This window comes from Dermochelys coriacea, chromosome 7 (genome assembly GCF_009764565.3).
Source record: "Dermochelys coriacea isolate rDerCor1 chromosome 7, rDerCor1.pri.v4, whole genome shotgun sequence".
Classification (NCBI taxonomy): Eukaryota; Metazoa; Chordata; order Testudines; family Dermochelyidae; genus Dermochelys; species Dermochelys coriacea.
The window spans coordinates 22,721,730-22,746,516 of NC_050074.1; the positions used below are offsets into that span (position 1 = coordinate 22,721,730).

The 24,787-nt window shown below is 48.2% G+C and overlaps 1 protein-coding gene and 2 long non-coding RNA genes across 3 annotated transcripts in view; 1 reads left to right on the forward strand and 2 right to left on the reverse strand.

The window, feature by feature from the left end:
* Positions 1-8,335, reverse strand: part of PLXNA1 (plexin A1) — a 274,845-nt gene extending 266,510 nt beyond the window's left edge. The window contains 1 exon segment of the mRNA XM_038409069.2: positions 8,091-8,335. The gene's annotated coding sequence lies outside the window, so the exon portion shown is untranslated.
* Positions 8,336-13,121: 4,786 nt separating this feature from the next.
* Positions 13,122-23,855, forward strand: LOC122461097. Its single transcript, XR_006282827.1, has 3 exons — positions 13,122-13,272; positions 20,313-20,449; positions 23,756-23,855. It is a non-coding gene; the product is annotated as an uncharacterized LOC122461097 (long non-coding RNA).
* LOC122461098 overlaps positions 20,437-24,787 on the reverse strand; it is a 37,785-nt gene continuing 33,434 nt past the window's right edge. The window contains exon 3 of the long non-coding RNA XR_006282828.1: positions 20,437-22,463. This is a non-coding gene — a long non-coding RNA (uncharacterized LOC122461098). The remainder of the gene's footprint in view (positions 22,464-24,787) is intronic.

The window sequence follows — 24,787 nt, forward strand, 5'->3', positions numbered from 1 at the left end:
AGAGGTGGGCAGCAAAGAACCCTTAATGCACCTGATTAGTTGTACTATGGCAAATACCAAGTGCGGAAATTTCCTTCCTAACCAGAGTCAACCACTGGCATTTGTCAGTGTGACTGTGGTTTCCAACTCTTTGGGGACTCAATTCTGCAAGAAACGTGGGCATTTTGGCCCAATACAGCAAGGCACTTAAGCACATGCTTAATTGAAAACGGAAGCAGCCTCGCTGTAGTGAATGGGACTACTTAAGTGTTTCAAGTTAAGCAGGTGCTTAAGGGCTTTGCTGGATCAGGGCCAGAGCATTCAACACTTCACAGGACCGAGGCCAGTAATGAAGGGCCAAGTGCAGGAGATCTGAGAGATACAGAAGTCAGCTCAGATTCTAAATGTTTAGCTTACTTTCTGTAAATGGTACGAAAACAAGCCTCTCTCCTAAACTCGTACATTGTGGACTTCAGCTCTGCTTTGGTGAACTCTAAAAAAAACCATGAATCACTCAACACTTATCAGTTCAAAACACCCGGGCAATTAACAAGATTTTTTTTTTCCTACACTATAATTATATACATTTTAATGCAATTACCACCTCTGTATTTTGTACATTAAACAGTAGGCAACCAAAGGAAGAGAGATACTTTATTTTTCTTGGCTGAGCATTCCTGAAAATAATAGTATACTGCAAAACTGCCTTGCCTAGAGGGGTTTGTTTTTACAAGAAAACAAGGGAGAAGAATAGAAAAGGAAGATGGGGGGAAGAAACAAAAAGAAAAAAAATGCAAGTACAATTTATGGTCTTCCCCTGCTGTTATACAATTTGTAAGGTGCCATGCACAGGCTGATGGACCCTGGAAATCAACCCTCTCACAGGCATCACATCCATCCCTAACAGCAAAAGAAAAGGAAAACCAAATAAATAAAACAAATGGCCAACAGTCAGTCCCCAAAGCTGGGGTCATTAGGCAGATTAAAGTTTCCAAGCTCTGGCCAGCGGCATGGTTAGCAAAGTGCAGTTAAAGTGCCGAAATTGGATTACTACTTCTCTTCGGTCTCGGTGCCAAGTTGGCCAGCAGATTGAGGGATACATGAGATAGCAAGAGGGGAGGGAGGTGGAAAGCCTGCAGGCTGCTCTGCAAGCTGTCGGCCATTGAGCAGCCTTAGCCAGGCTACTGCAGTACAAAGTCAAACTACATGGGGGTGAGGGGAGAGGCAAGGCTGATGGTGTTGGCTGCATTTGGGCAACTCTATCAGAGACACCAAGGGGGATTGCAGAGAGGCTCCTAACACTAACACACACACACTTGGGTAGCAGGACAATGTAGGAGCACTGTCTACAGGGTCAGGAAAGGGCAGCCCAGTTGTTGCGAGCTGACTGTGTCACCTGTGCCATCACAACCCCATCACCCTTTCCACTTACTCCATCCAGAGCTCTCAGACCACTTTTCACCAGTGAGGCAATATCATCATCCCTGGCTGCACAGATGGGGAAACTGAGTCACGCAGGGGCAAAGTGATTTGCCCCAGGCCACGCTGCAGGTCAAAGCAGAACTCAGGTCTCCCATATCCCAGCATCATGCCCCAACTACTAGATGGCAGCTGCCCCAGGAAACCAGAGAGATTACAAAACTAATCTAGTGTTTAATCAATTAAAAAAAAAAACCCACTCTGCATTCAATTAAACCACCACCACAGTTCAGAAAGGGTTCTGTCAACGCTGAAAACAACACTCCAAGCACATGTGGAGCCTTGGACAAGGGTTAAACGTTACTGCCTTTGTTACAGTGCTCTGGTAATTGTAAAACCGTCATCCGTCACAAACCCTGGTTTACATTATATACTTTGCATTTAGATAGCACCTTACATCCAAGAATAAATAGGAAAAAAAGAAACCCCGGTTCAGTTTGACAGTCTAGACGCAGGGTTTGTATTTTAAGTTGATTTAAATTGGCTTACGCATTTTGTCACGTATGGAGCAAGGAGCTTTGGCAGACGCTTTTCATGCTCGTCCTAAATAAAGAACATCAGTTTTTAACAGTGAGGCTTTGTTAGCCAGTGGGGCTACATTTAATCTCCCAGCCAGAGAGATCTGCCTGAAGTGGAAAGGGTTGGAAACAGCGATGGTGTGAAAGCAAGGGAGAAGTTGGGACAGATCACAAACCATCTAACAGTAAAGGCTGCTCCAACAGGAAACGCATGGACATGGCCGAGCTGCTTGTTTGAATGGTTTCACTTTAAAAAAAACAAAAACAAAAAGTAATGACTGGTGCAGACCAGCGTTCTCCTCCAGAGCAAAACTAGCCCTGCTCCTGCTACCAGGTCAGAAGACTTGGCATGAAAGGCATTAGACACGGTTAAGCCACATTGTACTTGCTGAGGCGGCCCTGTATCCAGTCATTGCTGTTGGCTCTGCAGAAGGCCATCAGGATTTATTTCTTAGTTAGCACTTCTCCACCATGGTACACATGACATTTGCTCAAACAAGACTCCCAGACGTATCTGGATGAAGCAGCTTATCTGGATGAACAAGCTGTCTGTGTTTACACGTGCTGTACCAGTACACGCTGCGGTAACAGCACCAGAACGCAGGCTGTGTGTGTCAGAGACCGAGCCAGACATACCAGCGGGATCCCCCCTGTAGATCAGATCTATAAAGGGGAGTTGTTCCAAATGCAGCAGCCCCCGGAATGTGCCACACGCTGCACAGACAAAGTGTCTTGGAGGGTACAATACATCAAAGCCCCTGCTTTCAATGGTGGGCACCAGTGCTCAGCTTGAGACACATGGGGCCTGATTTTCAGAGAAGATGAGCACTCATAACTCTCACTTGCCTTAGATGGAGCAGCAGGTGCTCAGCATCTCTGAGAAATCAGGCCCCAGGTGTCTCAGGTTGGGCGTCCAACCAAAAATGAATGCAACCAAAATAATCAGTGTCCACTTTTTTGAACTAAACTCCCCATCCCTCAACCACACACACACACACACACACACACACACACACACACAAGCTTCAGTTCCACTGCCCTTCCTCCATTCCCACCACACAAATGAGCAGGTCACTCCTGGGAAATTAACAGCATACACACGCTCAGAGGACTTCATTGGCTAGACTCTTACAGACATTGCAAAAGGAGCGGGTCTTGAGAAGAGACTGAGGAGAAGGTGATGGGTTACCATGAATAGCAGCCCAAGATCTCTGTACACTTCAAATATTTTGCTCTTTATGGTTTTGGTCATATAGACCCTGATGCAATTCAACATCTGTGTTTGCAAGGACCTCAGTGCAAGGCCCTAGGGCAAAAAGCCCAGCAGGGGGAGGAGTAGTGCGGGTGCCAAACTGCCATAATCTGCACCTGCTGGGCTTCAGGGGGCCAAAAAAAACAGGGAAGTAGAGAGCCCTGGGATGGTCAGGGGCATTTAAGGCCAGCTGGAGGATGAGCTACCAGAGGAACCCAAACTATAAACTAAAGCTGTCCCCACATCCACGGAGATCCCCAGGGAGGGAGAAGCCACATTTCCCTTGGCTTGTCCCAGGTGCTGAGAGTTCTAGTTTACGCACACACATGCGCACACCAGCACCCGGGGCTCTGGCCATTGCAAAAGTAAGAAGTGAGTCAAACAGCAACAAAGACCTGAAGCCAGCCTGGGCCTACAGAGTAAACACAAACAAGAGTCCGTCATTAGCTTTGAACGGAGGGCCAGACGGTTCTACCGGGTTCAAATGGAGAGTAACTCCACTGAAATACACAGGCTTGCACTGGATTTACACCCCATATACCAGTGCACAATCTGGACCAAAGGGTTTATTTCTGTTCTCCCTCTCGGTTTCGGAGAGGAATGGCTGGCTGGTTGTGTCTTCTCGTATCCAAATGGGGGAGAGGATGAGAGGCATGCGTGCACAGTCAAGGCATAAGCTTTTACTGCCCCCTCAGATTTCAGCAGTGTAAGTTTCCACTAAATAACAGCATCCATAAACACTGATGCGTGTCCCTCAATCCCATCACAGCTTTAGTTAGGAGGGGCTCATTTATCTATTTCAGTGTTCGCTCTGCCTTTAACAGGAAAAGTGTTTCTGGACAGAAGCAAAAAAAAATTCACATCCAGAATCACAATGCAAGTGTCCCTGGAGGTTGATTCCCAGGTTCTACCCCAAATCTTACACCACAGGAAAGGGGGCTAAGCAGGTAAAACTTTAGGCTTTCTTCCATTCCCATCCCTCACCACGTACGTTTAAGAAATGAGCTCTTTCAGGTATTGATATCTTACTGCACTAACAAAAATACAATAAAAATAATCTTTAGAATGTGATCTACAGAACAGAAAGCCTAGCGCTCAAACTGTGAAAGACAAAACCATCACCCTGGCTGCTGTTTCTTTATACATCCATTGGAGAGGGACTACACATTATTAATCTCTACTGGGCTCTTAATCCAAAGAGCCAGATCTGTTTAACTTCCCTGCATAACAGATGACACTGGGTGCATTCAAGTAATGCATAGATCTGGAATGTGGTGCACTGGATTCCCAGCTCCTCTTCCTCGTGTTGTATCTGTATGCTAGACGATCACCTATTTTGGACCCAAACTTCCTTTCCACCCACACAACCTTGATACTGTCTCGCTTCTCTTAACACTGTAATTTACTTATATCAGAAGAGCTGAACTATGCAAATACTCAGAGGCAAAACCTTCTCTCTTTGTAACCACTTAAGAAATTATCTCCACATTATCTAGGAAATTTCTACCCTGCAGATTTTCCTTGGCTTCCTTACTCGGCACATTCAGTCACCGGTATCTTGAGAGAGATACACCGAGTCACTCATTTTACCCACTGAATATATACAGAAGACCTTGAGATTATTCAGGAAGCAATTAGACGCTGTTCGGAGGAAAATGGTGTTTTCAAATGGATAACCTCTGATGTAGTCAACAACCTTTTCTTGTCCCTTTTATGTGCCCTCTTGCCGAAGAGATGAATAATTTTCATTCCTGCAAAAGGCCAACAACACGCTCTTATATAGAATACTCCCTGTAAACTGATTTTATCTGAAGCAAGACAAAAAGTGCCTCCTAAATGCAGCTCATCTTCACAACTTTTCTCCCCTCAGAGGTCCTGACATAAAAGAGGATGATCATGAATTTTTATTAGCATGTTTACTCTTATTTTTCTCTCCCTGAAGCATGAGAGACAAGGGAGTTAACAAGTAAGGCTAATGCCTGTCTTTTCCCTCCCAATCCATCTCATCTTTAACCACTGACCTTCGTGTCAAGTTCTGCTTACATACTGGCTCTCCTCAACCCACCTCTCTCAGCACAAACACATATGCTTTGCTAGGGAGAGAAGGAAGAATCTGACTGCTTTGAGGGGTGGGGAGGGAGACCAAAAAACACCTAGAAAAATAGGGATTTAAGTATTCCACAGAGCATGCCACTGAATATTTGCAGATCCCTCCCCACAAGCACACTGGAGCTGTGTGCGTGTGTCCACTCCTTGAGCTGTAGCTCACAAAAGCTTATGCTCAAATAAATTTGTTAGTCTCTAAGGTGCCGCAAGTCCTCCCTTTCTTTTTGCAAATACAGACTAACACGGCTGCTACTCTGAAACCAGTGCTATATGTAAGTGGTCAGGGAAAATAAATGGACAGGCAAAAAGCTCTTTTCACCACCTTCCACATTAATATTAGAGGGCTTCACACGCACTGTGATACATGTATACAAGTATATAAATCCACCCTGTGGAACTAGATATGGCTATAATCACAGATACACAGCAGCCTTTCACAAACTACGGTATAATAAATGCTTCACCCATATATGGCGCTTTACCTTTTTCAATGCACTGCAAACCTGAATTAATCCTCACAACACTCCTGTGTGATCCGGTCATCCTTTTAATTTTAAGGATGGGGAAACTGAGGCGCAGAGAGGTGAGGAGGCTATAATGCTCTGCACATTTCTCTGCATATAGACTCACCCCTACTGCCCATTCCAGTGGATGCAAAGAATAAGCCAAGGAGAGGTCGCTAGACTGAGCTGTTTGGTCATTTTCACTAGCACAACTGGGTTAATGCAGGCAGTAGAGGAAATTTACAAGCACAAAAAATAGCAGCTTCATCTTGGAAAGAGGAAAACCAGCATGGGAATGAAAATCCTCTCAGAAGGGCAATAGCGACTGATACCCATGCACCCTGGGATGCACCTAGGGAGCCTTTGTATCCCCACAGCCCACACAACCCCCTGCCTGACTATACCCACTAGTGCCTGGGAAGATCTGGTGAGTCACCCAAGCAGGGAAGGAATGCCTCTCTGTCCTCAGTCTGACCAGCTAAGGCCCTGAAGGCATCTCCTCCAGGAGCCCAAAGCAGGAGCAGCACCAGCCCCCAGGCACGCTGGGCTTCCCCTAATAAAAGATGAACCATACACTCCAGGCAAAGTTCCTCAGCCCCAGACACCCAAAGAAAAAAGAGCCCCAGGGGCTCAGATGAGCAATCAATCAGGGCTTGGGGAACGCTAGCTCTTCCCTCCCTCCCCGGACACCCACAATTAGACATGCCCCTAGGAAACCGAGCACAACACTAGCAAGTGTTAGACCTGATATACCCCTTATAAATTATACACTGGAAAAAAGAATGCCCCCATCCCCCACCAAAAATATCAGTGAACAATCAGAGTAAACTTTTCCCTTTAAACCCAGGGACGGGGGGAAGAGGCTGAAGGAAATAAATACAATCTAAAGCCCTATCTTCACTGCCGGATCCGTTCCAAGGATGACTCGGAGTTAGTCACGATTGCAATGCAAAGCTATTTCCCAGCTTCGCAGCCTCCAAATCCGGGCAGGATTGTTTCCCACCTCAAGCCCAGACCCAGCTCTTCTCTAGAAGAAGTCCCCAGAAAGCAGGGGCTGGGGAGGAAAAGATGCAGTGCCGCTTTCACAGCCTTCACTGAACGCCCCATCTCCCCACAACAGCCAGCTCGCTTCCCTTCCTAGGGCTTAACCAGGGAGGAAAAAGCGTCTTTTAGAAATAAAATACAATACCAGGCAAATGTAAACGCAGAGAGTTCGGGCATGGCTTTTCCTCCTGGTTCACTCCCTGCCATGCACACATACAATCCATCCTGCCTGCTCCAGGATCCCTCTCCTTCCACAGCCCTGCTGCATTCCCCCTTGTGCTAGCTCTTCCGTACCTTCCACATTACCACTGCATGTTGTGACGGGCGGGGGGTCTCTCCCTCGCAGCTCTCCTCATGCAGGGAAACAGCAGTAGCACGTTTTACCCCGAGAGAGCATTTTGAGCGTTAAGATATTTCCTCCCCCCCCCGCATCTATTCCAAAAATAAGCTGTTACAACCACATGCTGATCAATTTCAGTCCTTTCCATTTCATCCCCCCCACCCACTACACACACACCCTTTAGTCAATTTCAAAGGCAACAGATTTCCTCGTCCTCCACACTTTTAATAACAAGCCCCCTTCACATTTATTTTAAACTCTTTCCGCTCCAACGGAGCCACCTTTCAGGGGAAGCCATTCAGATTCATTTGGAAGCAGATTTCCCCTGTGCAATCCACCCACCCCCTCTGATCCTTTTTGGCTGGGCGATTACCCTCTGCTCCCCACACCCCCAAACGTTTTCCTGTCTCTCTAGTTTACATTCTTCCCGCACCGGCGGAACACAACGCACACACATGCACACAATCACAGCAGCGATCCCACCCAGCAAAAGAATCCAGAGAACTCCTCTTCCCCTGTGCATGCGAAAAGAAAGAAGGATCTCCCCGTAGGGGGGAGGGAAAACTGCAAATCCTACCCCAGCACAGCACAGGCTTGCCGCGAGCTGAGAACGGCAGAACATTTCCGTCTCTGTGTGTGTCTCTCCCTCAGATGGGGCACAACTGTTCCAGAGCCAGGCTGGGAAACAAGGAGAAAGGCATTGCAATCCCCTCGCCCTCCTGTACAGCCACCTTTCCCCTGGCCTCTCGCTGCACCATCACCGCCTCGGGTTTTTTTTTTTTTTAGAAAGGGGGAGGGAAAAACCAAAAACAAACCATGCGCCCGATTCCTGGGAGCTGAAGGAGTAAAGTTGGATTCTGGTTACTTACCGCCCGGACTGGAGCTTGCATCAGATGAGCCAGCCATAATCACCAGCTCCCCACCAGCCCGCCCGCCCTCCCGGCAAGCCGGGGCTCCGCGCCTCTCTCGCTCCGCTGCCGCCGCCGACCAGCATGAATGGAATTGGAATGGAATGCAGCGCAGGGTTCCAATGGAACTCCAGCCTCGATCTGACTTCCCAGGGAGAGCGACTCAGGCACACGCTCAAACGGGCAGCTACTGGCTGCTCCCCCAACTCTCCCCTCTAGAGGGCGCCCTGGCCTGCGCAGACGGGCGCACCGAGAGAGGAGGAGGAGCAGGGGAGCCGAAAGGGGCGGGCACCCCGTTAAAAGGGCAAGGGCAGAGGGGCTGCCGTAAAAGCGGCAATGCTTTTGTAAGTGCCAGGAGGGTCCACAAGCGCTGAAAGCATCACAAGCGCAGGTCATAGGCTCTCAGGGTTGGAAGGGACCCCAGGAGGTCATCTAGTCCAACCCACTGCTCAAAGCAGGACCAATCCCCAATTTTTGCCTCCATCCCTAAATAACTGCCTCAAGGATTGAACTCACAACGCTGGGTTTAGCAGGCCAATGCTCAAACCACTGAGTTATCCCTCCCCCCTTGTTCTCAGCTCCCCAGGAGGGCAGGCAGGCAGGCGGCTGAGGGAGCAAATAAACTAGCAGTTTGCTGGCAGCCAAGCCCAATACTGCTGTGCAAGTTTACAGCACCCTCCAGCCACGGATGGCAACATCTCTTTAACGACCAGAAAGAACAAGGAGTACTTGTGGCACCTTAGAGACTAACAAATTTATCTGAGCATAAGCTTTCGTGAGCTACAGCTCACTTCATTAGATGCATGCAGTGGAAAATACAGACGGAAGATAGATAGATAGATAGATAGATAGAGAGAACATGAAAAAACAGAGGTTGCCATACCAACTCTACCAAAACCAATCAATTAATGTGGACTATTATCAGCAGGAGAAAACAAATTTTGTAGTGATAATCAGGATGGCCCATTTCAAACAGTTGACAAGAAGGTGTGAGTAACAGTAGGGGAAAATTAGCGTGGGGAAATAGTTTTTAGTTAGTGTAATGACTCATCCACTCCCAGTCTTTATTCAGGCCTAATTTAATGGTGTCTAGTTTGCAGATTAATTCCAGTTCTGCTGTTTCTCGTTGGAGTCTGTTTTTGAAGTTTTTTTGTTGAATAATTGCGACTTTTAGGTCTGTCATTGAGTTCCAGGGAGGTTGAAGTGTTCTCCGACTGGTTTTTGAATGTTATAATTCTTGACATCTGATTTGTGTCCATTTATTCTTTTGCATAGAGACTGTCCGGTTTGGCCAATGTACATGGCAGAGGGGAATTGCTGGCACATGATGGCATATATCACATTGGTAGATGTCCAGGTAAATGAGCCTCTGAGAGTGTGGCTGATGTGATTAGGTCCTATGATGGTGTCCCTTGAATAGATATGTGGACAGAGTTGGCAATGGGCTTTGTTGCAAGGATAGGATCCTGGGTTAGTGTTTTTGTTGTGTGGTTGCTGGTGAGTATTTGCTTCAGGTTGGGGGGCTGTCTGTAAGCAAGGACTGGCCTGTGAGAGTGAGGGATCGTCCTTCAGGATAGGTTGTAGATCCTTGATGATGCGTTGGAGAGGTTTTATTTGGGGCTGAAGGTGACGGCTAGTGGCATTCTGTTATTTTCTTTGTTGGGCCTGTCCTGTAGTAGGTGACTTCTGGGTACTCTTCTGGCTCTGTCAATCTGTTTCTTCACTTCAGCAGGTGGGTATTGTAATTGTAAGAACGCTTGATAGAGATCTTGTAGGTGTTTGTCCCTGTCTGAGGGGTTGGAGCAAATGCAGATGTATCTTAGACCGAATTCTGCTGCCCATTGTAGCATCACCCCAGTTTTAAAAACAAGGAAACTGAGGCACACCCTGAGAGGCCAAGGACACAGGGTGACTAAGGGCAGAGCTGAAAATAGACCTCAGGAATCCTGGTTCCTAAAGCCCTGCTCCGGCTACTGGATCACATACCCTCCCAGATCCAGAAACAGAGCCCAGGAAACTTGACCCTGTGTCCACCACTAGATGGCACTTCCTCTCAGAGCCAGGAACAAGGCTCAGGAGACAACTCTCTGTCCGTTGGTCCCATCACTAGACTACACTGCCTCCTTGAGCTGTGAACCGTTTGAACACATGTACCTTAAAATCAGATAAACATATAATGCCTGAGTTTCACTGCTATGGATACAAATCACTTTATTTAGCAAGTAATGACCCAGCAACTACAGTCTGGTTGTTTAATTTGTGCTTCCCAAGCCTAGTTAAAGGAAAATAAACAACTGCATCACAATAATAATATTTTGCATTTTGATACTACTTTTCAGAGGAAGGGCTCAAAGCATTTTACAAGCTATTAACCACCTCTGGGAGTCCAGTGTATCATCCCCACTTTACAGTTAGGGTAACGGCTGGCACCAAGAAATTAAGTGGCTTGCCCAAGGTCATGCTAATTTTGCCAAGTTCGTTCTGACTTGCCATACATTAGCACCAAGTAAATAGCAAAGCCAGGACTAGAACCCCAAGAATCCTGACTCTGTGCCCCATGCTCTAATCATTTAACGCTCCGTCCCTTTATTGTTTTTCATCCTGAAGGATCCCCCGATGTTGCATAACCCACATATGTACAATATAACAGCTGAGTAGCACAGCAACAGAAGGCAGGCAAAATGTTGATCAAGGACCCCAAGACAAGCCCCTGTACGCACAGCAGAGAGGCTCTGGATTTTAAAGGCCTCATTGGAAGGATCACACTTCAGCATTCTCCCAAGTACCATGGCAAGAGCACTGATGCCCCGGCTGCTCAAGGTTGCATTGGCACAGAGAGCATTGTCTAAAGATACTGACATGGTTGTTATAGAAAAACAGCCACTCAAAATGCAGGTAGAAAATGAGGGAATATTTTCCAAATTAAAGAGACCAAAAATTGTTAGGGGGAAAACAATATCCCTACCTCCTAGGAAAGCACTGCAAACTCTAGACAAGAGGGAGGAGGGCTGGGGCTGGGGGGTGGGGGAGGGGCTTTCACCTCTAGGGGACCATTCAGAGCCAGGTTTGTGGTATCCCAGGACCGGATCAACCCTTCCCAGGCACAGATCAGACTATTAACAGATGGAGCTTTGGGGATAGAAAATTCTGCAAAGCTCTCCCCCTGCACTTCCCCTAGGATCATGTCATAAGAGGGTGAGACTCGCCTCTACACATATTTACATACAGGATTAGCCGCAATTCTCCCTTTTCTGCTCCTGGGATGAAGGGCCGTGGGTACTTCCTTGGTATGAAGGAGCCTGCTCAGGAGTTAATGCACTACCTGGATACATTAACTCTCTGCTGGTTTTGCCAGGGGCCATGGGGTAGGAGGGAGGAACAATGTGGGTCCCCTCCAGCCCTCTGCTTCTGGCCTCCACCCTCAACCCACAGAGCAGGCACCATGGGGACAACACCCCAGAGGGTCTGACTATACCACCACCCTGTACATACTATGTAGCAGACATGGTGGCCCATCTGAAGGTGGCTTAGTGGCCTATAATATGAAATGAGTTTGGGTCCTAGTATCCACACAGACCCCTTCTACAGGAGCAGAGAACCCTGACCAAGTGGACCTGGCACATGTCCAGCCTGCCACAAAGCACACAAGAGGTCCTGAGGAGACCACAGCTTCAGTGTCTTGGCCATGCTCCCCAGAAGAGGGCACAGGGGCTACTGCACCCCTGAGGGTGTAATTAGGAGCTGTGGAGCAGCCGCCACTTTGTGGCCTGTGAATTCCTTTCCCAGCCCCAGTGGGGGCGGGGGGCCAATGCATAGCACAGCCACGTAGGCTGAGTGCTGGTTCTAAAAGCTAGCCCTTAGTCCAGTTCCCAGTGGATAGATGGCCATACATCCTAATTGGCAGTAGTGGGCAATGTCTGCCAAGGGGCCCATGCAGACTGGATTTCCTCTCCCCCCTGCTGGAGAGTGGCCAGGGGGAAGTGACATCGGCAGGGGGCCACGCAGGAGGCTGGCCCCTCCTCTGCCCATGCTGTGGCCATTCTGCAGCTATACAGAGGACTTTGTGCTCCAGAGCTGTCAGTTCAATATCTTTCACTGGCACTGAATTCACTTCACTTAAAAACAAAATTATAAAGAGGACAAATAATAAAAGCCATAAACAAGACTAAGTGACGATTTGAGTTGATTATTTGTCTTTTAAAAACGCACTTTGTGCCAGCCACTTTTACCGCTTCCATTTTTCCCCTTTACTCTCTGCTCCTTGTGACATTCTCTTCTCATCCAAGGGCACTTCTTCACTAGCAATGTTAAAGCGCTACATGGCTGTGTATTCACGGCATAGCGCTGGGAAAGAGCTCTCCCAGCGCTATAAAAAAAACCCACCACCATGAGGGGAATAGCTACCAGCGCTGGGGCACTGTCTACACTGGCATTTTACAGGCAGCGCTCGGGGGTTGTTGTTTCACACCCTTGAGTGAGAAAGTTGCAGTGCTGTAAAGCACCAGTGTAGACAAGCCCCGAGAGAGCAACATCACTTCCGCACTGAGCCGTGTCCTCCTGGAAAAGGGGCCCCTGTTCTTTCCAAACACCTCTCACCTCAGATCCAACTCTCTACACCAAACACATGTCTTGCAGGATATTTATCCACAAAGAGTAAAATATAAGGAATCTGCAAGAAGCTCATAACTGTCCAAGACTCATAGTCATTGTGAGCTGTATGTATGGGTAAAATTTATGGAATAAATGTATTTATAATGAAAGTATGCTTTATGGACTTGGAGTAGAAATTAGTCACTGGAAGTCCTGTGTCTCGTTGTCACTCCCCTTACTGAGCTGGGGACATAATGCAAGGTTCTATTGTCTACCCTCAACACACCCCACTCAATAGAAAACTATCAGAGACAATTACAAATAATTGAATCACCTGGTGGTGAAAAGGAACATTATAGCAGGCAGGAGACGGCCCTGGCTATGAATCAGGGTGTAGGGGAAGGCACTCTGTATCCATTCACTGAGGAAACCCCTTAGGGAGTGAGGGGCTTTCATGAACATGTGGATCCTGATTCTTGTGCAATCAGTCAGCTCTGCAACAGGCTGAACTTGGGAGAGATCCTACCTTAGTATATAGGAAAGCTAACTGTTGGTAAGTGTGGACCCAGGTTTGTGTTTTATGAATCTGTTTTGAGCTGTAACCAGCTGTTTCCACCACTTCCTCTCACATCTAGTTAAATTTTTAGTCTCTCTTAAATAAATCTACTTTTGTTTTATTATAAGTGCTCACAAGTGCTGTGTGGTTTACAGGAGTGATGGCTTAAGGTAAAATGGTAAAAGGTGCTACACTGCACTGTTGGGTGCAGAGGATCTGGAATTTCTGTGAGTAGCCAGTGTGAGGGGCTGGATATCACAGGGGAACAATTCAAAGGAGGCTTGGGGACAGAGGACCTATTGTTAACCTGCAAGGCGAAGTCAGGGCCAGAAGAGAGTGCCTGAGTGGCTGAAAAGCTGGTGGTGCCAGGGAGCTGACACCCACCTACCACAGGAAAGAATTCCTGTCCCTGGAGGTAGGGGAGAACAAGATGAATCTCAGTCTTGGGAACCCTGAGAATCATCACCCCTCCCCCTGTACTTCCCTCCACCCCCAGTGAAATCACTGCACCTCTGTTTGTTCCTTTCTTTCTCTGCACACCAGGATTGCCTGGGATATCAGCTACTGCACACCACCCAACCAGCACAGGTCTCCTACGCATTTTTATAAATCCCACAAAAATGGCGACTGTTTTTTTTCTATGACATTTCTCAATTGGATTGTGATCCTTTTTAACAACCATGAGGTATTTCAAGTCAGGAGTGCACTTCAAAAGATACTGCAAGGATTTTGTGATCAGCTATGTTCGAGACATAAACCTGAGGGTTTCTCTTTAACTGGGTTGGGCTGGAGCCTCAGGCAAGTTTGCCTTAACAGACCCTATGTTTGGTGTTGCACAGGATGTAATGTGCTAGAGGAAAGGCGCAAATGACTACAACACAGGCAAGGTCATAGAGAATCAGGCCCGGGGGGGGGGGAACTGAGAAGGGAGGCAGTCTCTTCCTCCCTGCTCTTGGAGCTGCTGAGGGCCAGTTCACGGGGGCATCATCCACACAGATCCAATAGCAGGATTCGGCCTTCATCTATGCACAGGTCAGCACTAACAACGCAAAGCTCTGTTCCAAGTGACACCTCTGCCATTGCTTAGCCCACTTGGTTCTTGAATGATTCTGCTTTGCAAGAGATAGAACCAAAGAAGGGTGAAGGAAATTCCCGACCTGCATGAGTCACAGCTCCCTAAGGGACATCTCTCGGCCTGGTAAGATTAGCTGGGCTGTTCACTGACCCTGCATGGCTGAGTAGGGTTACCACCTTTGAAATGCAAAAAACCACCCAGCACCAACCCCCAGCCACAAGCCAAGCCCACCACAACCACAACCCCCAACCATAAGGCAACTCTGCAACACCTCCCCTTTCAACAGCCACTTATAGTATCTAGAGAGATAACACATATAGATAAGAGATAGATCACCTCACTCTTGGGTGACTCAACCCCTCCTGACACCCGTGCAGTGTGCTTGCCTGTTGGTGGGCAGACAGCTGCTGTATTTTCAACCGTTTTGATCTGTTATCACTTGAACTGCGGAAGGGGGAACACTGTAGCATCTTCAGCTGGATACAGAAACTTTTAACATTAGCTATCCCAGTGTATTGTGATAATAATGCAAATCTTTAGACCCATGTAAAAAGAAAACCCAGCAGATTAAATTATTTTTCTGGCAACTGGCAAATCCATTAAAAAACCCGCCAGGCTGGTCAAATACCAGTCAGGTGATAACCCTATGGCTGAGGCAAGATGTTTTTGAAAGGGAGAACCCGCTCTGAAATTTGTTTCCCTTGCTACTCTTACAGAGGTTGAGTCTGTTGCTCCTTGGGGCTCAGTGCAAAGCCCAACTCTTTCCTACAGCTCTAGCGTCAGGGGGCGCGGGTATGTGTGTTTCTGTCTGCAGCTGAGCATGTCAGGGGGCCTGCACCAAGAGCTAACCTGATGTATACCAACACAAATATCCTTCTTCGTAATGAGGGTTTGCATCCACAGCATGTTTTCACTCGAGGATTTCAAAGCGCTTTACCAAGGGATCAGGGGAATAAAGTATGGATACTTCATTTTACAGCTGGGGAAACTGAAGCACAGAAAGGGGAAGTGTCATGCCACGCAGGGAATTGGGAATCAGACTCCCAGACCAGCGTTCAGATCATTGGACTACAGATGGCCTCTAGTTCACACCTCTTGGGATATGAATTGTAGGGATCTCCCCCACCTACAGGCCTTTATATTAACAATACGACTGAAACAGGGATAAATTCCCATCCCATATCTTTAGCTATCCTAGAATTACCAATTTAACAACTGCTGCTAATGGGTCCAGCTAACCTACGTGAAGGCCTCCTAGGAGAGCACCCCATGCTGTTCTGGATTCATGCTCCCTCTGGCTGAGTTAGGAGTGGTTTGATGGGATCAGGAAGGAGCTACATGCCGCCTACATCAGCAGGAAAAGCAGGTTGGTGCCACACAGGGGGAATAAGAGAGGAAAATAGGGGGTCCTGGAAGCCAGAGCTGAATTTACAACTGGTAGGGCCTCAAGTAGCCAGAATGGAGAGGGCCTTGAACTGCTTTCCCCTCCGGCAGGCCAAGATCGAGCAGCAAGTAGATCATTGAATCAACTGTACAAGTCCCCAGGGGTCCCTTACGGTGCCAAAGGCTGGTCCTGCTCGAAAGCTACCCAACAGCAACACAGAATTGCTGGCAACTCCATTTGGCATGTTCATTCCACTCTAAACAGGATTGGTTGCATTTTCAATCCCGTCAGCCTGAAAAGACAGAATATAATATCTGCCTTATTATGGCAGTTTTGCGGAGCCTTGATTGGATGCATTCCCTTTCAAGTGACAGTTTCTCCTCCTGTATTTGTCACATCACTTATTTGTGTATAGAGCACGGTGCGGAGACTTAAAAGCTTTTAAGACAGAGAGGAAAAGAATGAACAAACTAGCTCTGACTAAAGCAAAGTGATTGGAGTTTGGGTTCCTCTCCCGTGGATTGAAATGAACAGCTTTCCTTCCCTCCCCCCCCCCATTTTTTTTCCCAGAGGCTAAATTTAGTGAATTCTATTCACATTAAAATCTTGTCAGGTATTCTCATCCAAAGAGGCTGCTACTTTTGTCTCTCAAGGGAGTTACTGAGACAGCGAAACCTCTTAACCATGTGAGGAAGAGGGAAGAAAATATTCAAGAGATCCCCCACCACCCCTTTAAGAACCTTCTCTCTCTCTGACTTTGTCTCAGGATACTTACAGAGGCACCTTGGCCTCCTCTTCTCTGGCTACTACCTTGTCCTGCTGGCACAAGGTAATGGGAGGAATTATCCCTCGCCCTGGTAAGTGCTTCATTCACTAGGCAGGATCACACGGTCCTTAGGCAATACTCCCATGGACATCGGTAGCGATGCCACTTGTGTAAGGACTGCAGGATCAGGGCCATTATTCCCTGGTCCAATGGTTCATGGGGAGGAGGTTGAGGTGATGGATGTCCTCATTTCTGCTCAAACTAAGGGGATCTGGATTGTCATAAAGGGGATGAGAGAAATTAAGGTCAGTGGCTGAGCTGGGAAAAGAACCCAGGAGTCCTGTCTCCCAGTCTCCTGCTCCAGCCACTTCCTCTCTGATATCACCAGAATTCTATGGGGCGGGTATAGAAGCTGAAGAATAAAACAAGTAACATGAATGTCCAGGCCACAGAGCAGGCAGGGGAATGCTGATGAGTTTGGGTTGGAGCAAAAGCAATCTTTCACCCAGAATCCCCTCAACCACAACCACAGCATCAGGACAGCAGGAGCCTTTGCGGCTGTTGTGACATGCACAAAATGCAACATGGAGGGTGCAGCTTCTGTAAATGCAGATCCAGCAGCCATGCCCACACAGCTGTCCCGAGTTCCAAGACAGAAAGAGGTCACAGCTATGTGCCTCAGGAGATCCAGGCCTTTGCATAGGCTCCTCACTTCCAGGCAAACCCTCCCTGCACAGTGGGATCCTATTATATTCAGCAGCCCTCAGTAAGGCCAGAATACTTGGCCCAGCTGGTTTCTAGCCTGCCCATCTCTTCTGTCACTGATCTAAGATCTTAGTCTGTTCTTTCATTTTATTTTATTTTATTTTTGTAATGCTTTCCCATTCACCTTTAACTGAGAAGACACCTAAGATCCATACTATCAGTCAGGGCAGCTGGCATGAAAGGAACATTGAAGGTAATTGACATTTCAGAGCTCCTGCTGGCTCTGGAGGGAAGATTTGAAGTAGATGTCTCAGCTCTCGGCTGGATCAAAAACCACAGAGGTTAGGGGCTTCCTCTCTCTCACTCTCATTATGCTGAGAATGAGTAGCCAACACCTGTACGACTCACTGAAAACTTTGACCCAAATTCGATTTAAAGGCATCTGTTCTCAGTAGTTCTGGTCCTTCTTTCTCTATTAGATGGATGACTCAGGGATTATTGTTCCCTAAGGTGACTTACAAATATTTTGTTTAAAAGAAATTAGCCAGGAGGATTGGCTGGCTCAGGAGAGTGGTCATGGCTAAGGGAGACATTCTCTTTCAGCTCATTGGTTTGAATCCAGCCCAGGCTAATAATGAGTGGCCAAAAATGATTATCTAAACTATGGCTCTTTGGTGTGAAATCGGTTTGGTGGCCTCAGGTCAGGTCTCGTGGCCACATACCACATCCTAAAACCAACAGAGCCTCTTTCTATATGAGATCTCAGGTAGCAGAAAAGAAACCTGAACAGCCCTAGAGTTTGGGGTACATCCCGATCCAAACTCTGCAGCTTAGTTCCAGCTGATGTGGAGACGATATGCCCTTTTCTGCCATCCTCAGCTGGGCAAGAGGCAGCAGGAGCAGACAAATCCCTTGGAAACGCCAACCCTGCTATTTCCCCCACCTTGCACTGATGTCTTTGCTAATAAAGAGCCAGGGAATGGAAGCACAAAGCAGACAGGCTGGGCAAGCGGAATGGTGCCCAAACAGAGCGTTTGTCAAAGATTTCCAGTCGGCATCAGCAACTCTTTAAGCTTCTTGACAGTCGGGATAATAAAATATGTCTGTAGAGCTCTGGGGATACAGAGTGAAATTAAAATGGATAATGAATAGAGCCATTTTCCAGGGTATCGCAGCTGCAAAAGCTAGCAGGGCCAGAAAGCAAAATGCACTAGACAGGCACCAAGAAAGGGCCACACATGTTTTGGGGTCCCATTACCATGCAGCCCTGTGTTCCCCTGCCTGATGCATGAGGAAGGTTTGCCATCTACTAACAGGGATCTTCCACTGTATCCTTGAGGGCTGCCCTCTAGATTGGCTAGCATGCGCAATGTATTGCTGGGTAAAGGGCTAATGGAATCATCTCCCCCATTTGCTTGTTGTGCTTACGTCCCTTGAATGGGGAATTTTTTTCTATTAAAGCTCTCATTGAGCAGTCTGTGGTATTGTTAATTGCAACTGGAGGGGTTTGTGTTCTCTCCATGCAAGGGTATAAAACAAGAGAATTGCACAGTTAAAGGATCCAGGTCATCTTGAGGAGGGGAAGAAAGAAGAGAAAAAAAGGGGGGGAGTGTCTTTATGTGTCCTGTTGCACTTGGATCAACCTGTTCTTAGACTTGGGGACTGGGAGCATTTCCATATATTTGCCAAATGTCTCTGTCATCCCAAAGCGAGTTTGTATAAAGAATGAGAGGGCAGGTTGGGTTATTTATTTGCTGTGATTATTCTGTGGCAGGGGTCAGCAACCTATGGCACACATGCCAAAGATGGCATATGAGCTGATTTTTAATGGCACGCTGCTGCCTGCCAGGTCCCAGTCGCCGGCCCCACTCAGACCGTTGCCGAACCCAGGCCGGCAGCAGGCTGAGTGGGGCCGGCGGCCAGGACCCCGGCAGGCTGCAGCGTGCCATTAAAAATCCTGCCTGCCCTGGCCCGCTCTTCTCCGCCCTGCCCCCCCCCCCCACGGGGGCAGGGTGAAGAAGCTTGGTCCTGCCGGCTGCTGCTGCAGGGCAGGCAAGCTCCCCTTCCCCCGCCTCTTCCCCCAGAGTGCTGGGGTCCTGCCCCTCCTCCTCTCCCTCCCTGCCGCCGATCCGCTGATGGCCCTTGCGAGGAGGGGGAGAAGCGGAGCCGCAGCACCCTTGCTGCTCCGGGGAGGAGGCAGAGAAGAGGTGGGGATGGGGCCTTGGGGAAGGGGGGGAATCAGGACATATCCCCTCCAGGCCCCTGCCGTGAGCTGCTCTGGGCAGGGGACTGGGAGCACCCCAAGGACCCCAGCCCACACCCCCAGCTCTCTGCCCTGACCCCTGCACCCCCCCACACACCCCAGCTCTCTGCCCTGACCCCTGCACCCCCTACACACCCCAGCCTCCTGCCCTCACCCCTGCACTCCTCCACGACCCCAGCCCTGACTCCAGCACCCCCCTCACATGCCCCCAGCCCTCTGCCCTGACTCCTGCACCCCCTACACATACCCAGCCCCCTCACAACCCATGACCTGACTCTTGCACCCCCCATATTCCCACCCCCAACCTGAGCACCAAATGGGAGCTCCTGCATCCCCCCCGACATTCCCACCTGCACCCCTCGCATGAAATGGGTGTACTCACAAAAGACACCAGACTTCACTGTCTCAGAGGCTGATGTCCTCCATTTACACAGAACAAATACAACGCACTGCGCCATTGTCCCTCACCAGCATGCCTTGACTATAGGTCTACAGACACCACTCTAGGGGAGAAAGTGCCTCTAGACTAACCAGTAGGGGCTGAGAGGGAAGATGGTTCATTCAGTCCTTGGGCTGTTACTCAGTAAGTGTGATGTAGACACCTGCCAGCTCCCTGGAGACCTCCTGCCCATTTCACATAGGCCACTCTGGGGGCTGTTAGGAAGGAATGACTTTGTGTATTGATATTTCTTCATCTAAGTCTATTTTCCCAGTTATTAACCTGCCATCTCAGCACCTTATAGGCTCTGATGGTGCTGGTGAGACTAACACTGTGTCCCTCAGTCATTATCTTTGGGCTCCCAATTCCCCCTCACAGACTCTTGCTGGTGCTTCCACACTGCAGCCTGAGCGACTCCTCGGGATCTGTGGGCTCCTTGCTAGGTGACGCTGAGATCACCTGCTAAACCAAATCCAGGCCTCTCACCACAGTGTGAAACCAAATGCAGACAAGCCTGACTTCTACTTGGGGGAAGTTTGAAGGTAAGAGACAGACTTTCTCCCCAACCCCTTTGGCACCACAAAGAATCGTGTGAGAATGTCTAACTCTATTTAATAATCCTGTCACATGGCAAACAGCCAAAGATACATCAGCAACAGAACTCACAGCCTTTAACTCCCCAAAGCAAGGACCTCTGCCCAGTGATTTACAGCAGCCCCTGTGTTAAGTAAACCACTAGAGCAAAGCAAACAGCTGCTTTGGCACAGTCCAGCCTCTAAAGGGAAGCGTTGTACACACAAGTAGGCAGGCTGGAGCTGGTACTTGGGGATATATAGTACTTCATGGGTGGTCCCAGCAGTTTCTGCAGCATTTCAGCTTTAATTAAAGATAGATAAATAAATAAACTGTTTGCCCTTTCTGGTTGCAGAGGTGGCATGATGCAGGGCTGTCTGCCTGAGTCTGCAGGCAGCCTGAAACAATAGCTCTAAGAGACGGATAAGGCAAGCCCACTCACTGCAATAGAATGTTGACTGAAAGAAACCTCAGAACAGCTGTTTGAATGTTAACATGTACATCACTGTGGATCATTTTAGCAGGGACTGTCAGTTAATCTAGTAAGATGGACAGCACTTGGAACTGGGAACTGTACTTGTGCAGAGCATTCACTCCTTTTCCACAGCCAAATCAGCTCATTAGAAGAGTGCCATATCTCTGAGAGCCATCTGCCACCTTGGCCAAGTCCCCACCTCCCTTCATACCACAACCACCAGCTTCTTCACTGTGCAACATTCACTGTGTTTTTCAGCTCACACTCTCCCCATCTCCTCTCTACAGCCAGGTGCAGTTATAGACTCTTTGCATTGCAGATCAGGTTTCTTGGTGGCATTTGGGACCACAGGTGGCATTTTCTATCCAAACAAGGCTTTCTGCTCCTCCAACAAGTGGCAGCAGCAGTAGAGGTGGTGCTCCGTATGTGAGTATTGCACAGGATGGATTGCACTCCCATCTGGTTTAAATTGGAGAGGGTGATTGCTGTGATTTAGACTTTCAGTTCCAGCTAGTTTTATACTAATCTTTTTCCATCTGGAACTGAAAAAATATAGTATCAGGTTAAAAGGTATCTTTTGTGTCCTCTCCTAGGATGATAATCAGGCTTTACACTTACCTTGCAGCTTTCATCAGAGAAGAGGTTTAAGTAGCATTATTCCTATTTCACAAATGGGGAAACTGAGGCACAGAGCAATGACATGACTCGCCACATGAAGGGTCAGTGACAGAATCAGGAATAGAATACAGGTCTCCTGACTGTAAGTTGCCTGTTCCAACCACTGCACAATTCAAATTCTTGTTTCTATAACTTATTTTGTATGAGGAGAAGTCACCAGGATAGTTATTTCCAGTATCCTCACATTTGCTGACTCAGTTTCCAATTCCAACTGTCATTCATCATATCAGAGTATCTGGCTGCTCCTGCTAAAATTCAGTCAGTGGATGGAGCTGCCCCAAACCCTTTAACAGGTCAGATCTGTTTCCTCGTGGCATGCAACATGTGGGGAGACAGAAGAGACATAATAGTTCTGTTGCTTTCTTTGGTGCATACAGGAAAGCCCATTTAAAATTAAAATGGACGTGGCAGGAGCTGGTGTAAATAATGCATTTGTGGTGCACTACACAGTTTACAGAGCCTGTATTCACTGTTTCATCTTATTTAAAGAAACCCAGCCCTGCCTGCATCATTAAAAATACATCCTGGTTTCAACTTCAACATACACATACTCACCACTGAAAAGCAGACAGCTCGGATACTGTTTTCATGTCTTCACAGACTCAGTTGGTCCTAGTTACTTTCCTACAGGGCGCACTGAGCTCTGGATCCCATGGAAAATTCATACCTTGGCTCTGTGCATCTTCTATACGGCCTTTTAGAGCTGTGCATTCTGCATAGGGGTCTGAGATGGGAATCAGGACTCCTGGGTTCTATTCCTGGCTATGCCATCGACTCATTGTAAGGTCTTGGACAACTCACTTCCTGTCCCTCTGCCTCATTTTCCCTGCCTGTAAAATGGGGATAATCATAGTTATGACCAGAACGCTGTACAAAAGAAATCTCTATAGATGTGTACATGCAGCTAGTCAGTAGGAAGAGTGCCATCTGCTGGAACATAAGAATACCAAGCACTGTTCAAGGTGTAGGTTCAGTAAACCAGCTCTGAGCACTACAAACCTACCTTTGTAAAGTGCTTAGCCATCTTATGGAAAGTGCTCTACAAGGCCCAGAGATGCTGCCAGGTGCTGGAATCAACAGGACCTGCTTTCAGACCGAACACCAGTTAGTTTTACTATTCCTTCCCTTGCATCCCTCCCTACATCTCAGGCTTTCTTCTCACCTTCTCACTGCATGAAGTCCGTCAGCTCCCAGCTGGCTCAGTGCAGGCTGTGGGGCTGTAAGATTCTCTAGGCAGGCACCCTGTGTGTGTGTCTGTGCAGAACAGCCTACACTTAGCTTGGAGAGACAGCAGCCTTGGAAAATGAATCTTTCACACACTGCAGTTGTTTGCTCTGGGATTTCCTGGCAAGCAAATGTCTCCCAGACCAGGAGCCCTAAATAATCATCTCAGGCCCCAAGGGGCACGGTCACACCTTCTGCCACAAATTTCACACAAACACAGACATTGTACATGATTCAGTTGGCATCTCTGGCTGCTGACAGCGGTGTTGTAGCAGACTGTCTGTGGCCTCAGAGGCAAGGGATGGAGAGAACCTCGCTCCCTGTTCCTGTCCCGATGCAGGATTGCCCTGTACAGCTCCTCTCTTCCAGCTCAAGGCTGTAGCACAAAGTCACCCTCCTTGGGAAAACAGTCTCCCACACAATGTTTGCTCTTCATTTTCATTCCAGTGACACAGTTTCAGGGGCTGGCATTTCATGACTGGCTCTGTGATGGAACTTAATTCGCCTTGCATGATGTGCAGTTGATGATGGGGCCTGGGGAGGGGTTAAATGGGGGTGGGGGTAGGAGGGGGAAATGTACTCCAAGGGCCTGACTGCAATTTGCAGTGTCTTTCTAAACGGTATAAGCCACTGGCTCAGATGAGCTTGCTGGAGGGGCGAGGTTTACAGGGGGGGTCTACAGTAAAGCTGGCTATAGTACTAAACACCTGCTTTCCACCAGTGGGCGCATCTCTCAGATCAATCATTCTAGCAATTAATAATTGCAATTACCAATAATAACCTCCACCCTTCCTATCGGTCCTACACCAACAGAGCAGTTTATGTTTGGGACACACACAAACTGTACTTTTTAACTTAGTTGTTACTTGATTGAGTTTTAATTGAAATTCCCGTTCAGGTGAAAAGAAGAAAATCCTGAGATTTTACAGACCAGTTCAGTGTGGATCCCCACACAGCAAGCACTGACCGTGGGACCCAACGGGCAAACAGTTTCTGTGTAGTACAGGCCAGTGTTATTTTCCAGGACTTTGCCCCTTAAAGGAATCGTTCATAGAAGAGTAAAACTCCGCTCCCTCTCGGAAGGAGCACAGCAACTGTCATTCTCAAATCCATCTGCCATTGCCAAGAGCTAATCACTCCCGTATTAACAGTATTTCATGCTTCAGCACATGAGCTGGTACAGTGAGTGGAAAGGGTTTTTTCTTTTAAGGTACAGTGGTGCTGTCAGCTGCATATCTGAATCTTGATGACGCCCACGTTCCCACGCACTGTCTGCCAGTTCATGACCGCAGCTTCTGTCCAATCAGAGCAGAAAACACTCAGTGTCCCATGTTCCTAGAGGGTTTGCCCTTTTAACAGGGCTGGAGACTGGCTCCCTTGGGTTAGCCCCAGAACAGGTTCAGCACAGGGCAGCAGCCCTGCCTTTCCCCACAGCTCTGCCAAGGCACCTACAGATGGCCTGCATACCCGTCCCCCATTTCAGTGCTGCCAGTACACCTGGCCTTCCCCTGCTGCTCCAGTCCCAGGCTCGCCCCACATACCTCTGCAGATGCACCTCTCTCCTGACCTGCAGGATCCCCATGCTGTTCCACTCCAGGCTGCCATAAGAACCTGTCAACCTTACCCTGCAGTGATTCCATGCTACACAAATAACCCCAGCTGAGGCCACTGCACTCGTTTCACTTGTGGCCCAAAGCCAAATACAATCTTCAATGTCTCCAGTGGTTACACCCATCTCCTCCTCCAGTCTCCGAGGGGGCTAATCAGGGACAGCGATGGCTGAAGGGATGCTCTCATGTCCTCTCCCCCATAGATCCCTTGGGTACATGGGGCAGGGAAGGGAAGCTTGCAGCACAGCCATTAACAGTCTGGTTTGGCTGGGACAGTTCTGGGTTTTGAAAACCAATTCTCGTCCTGCTGTTCCAGACAG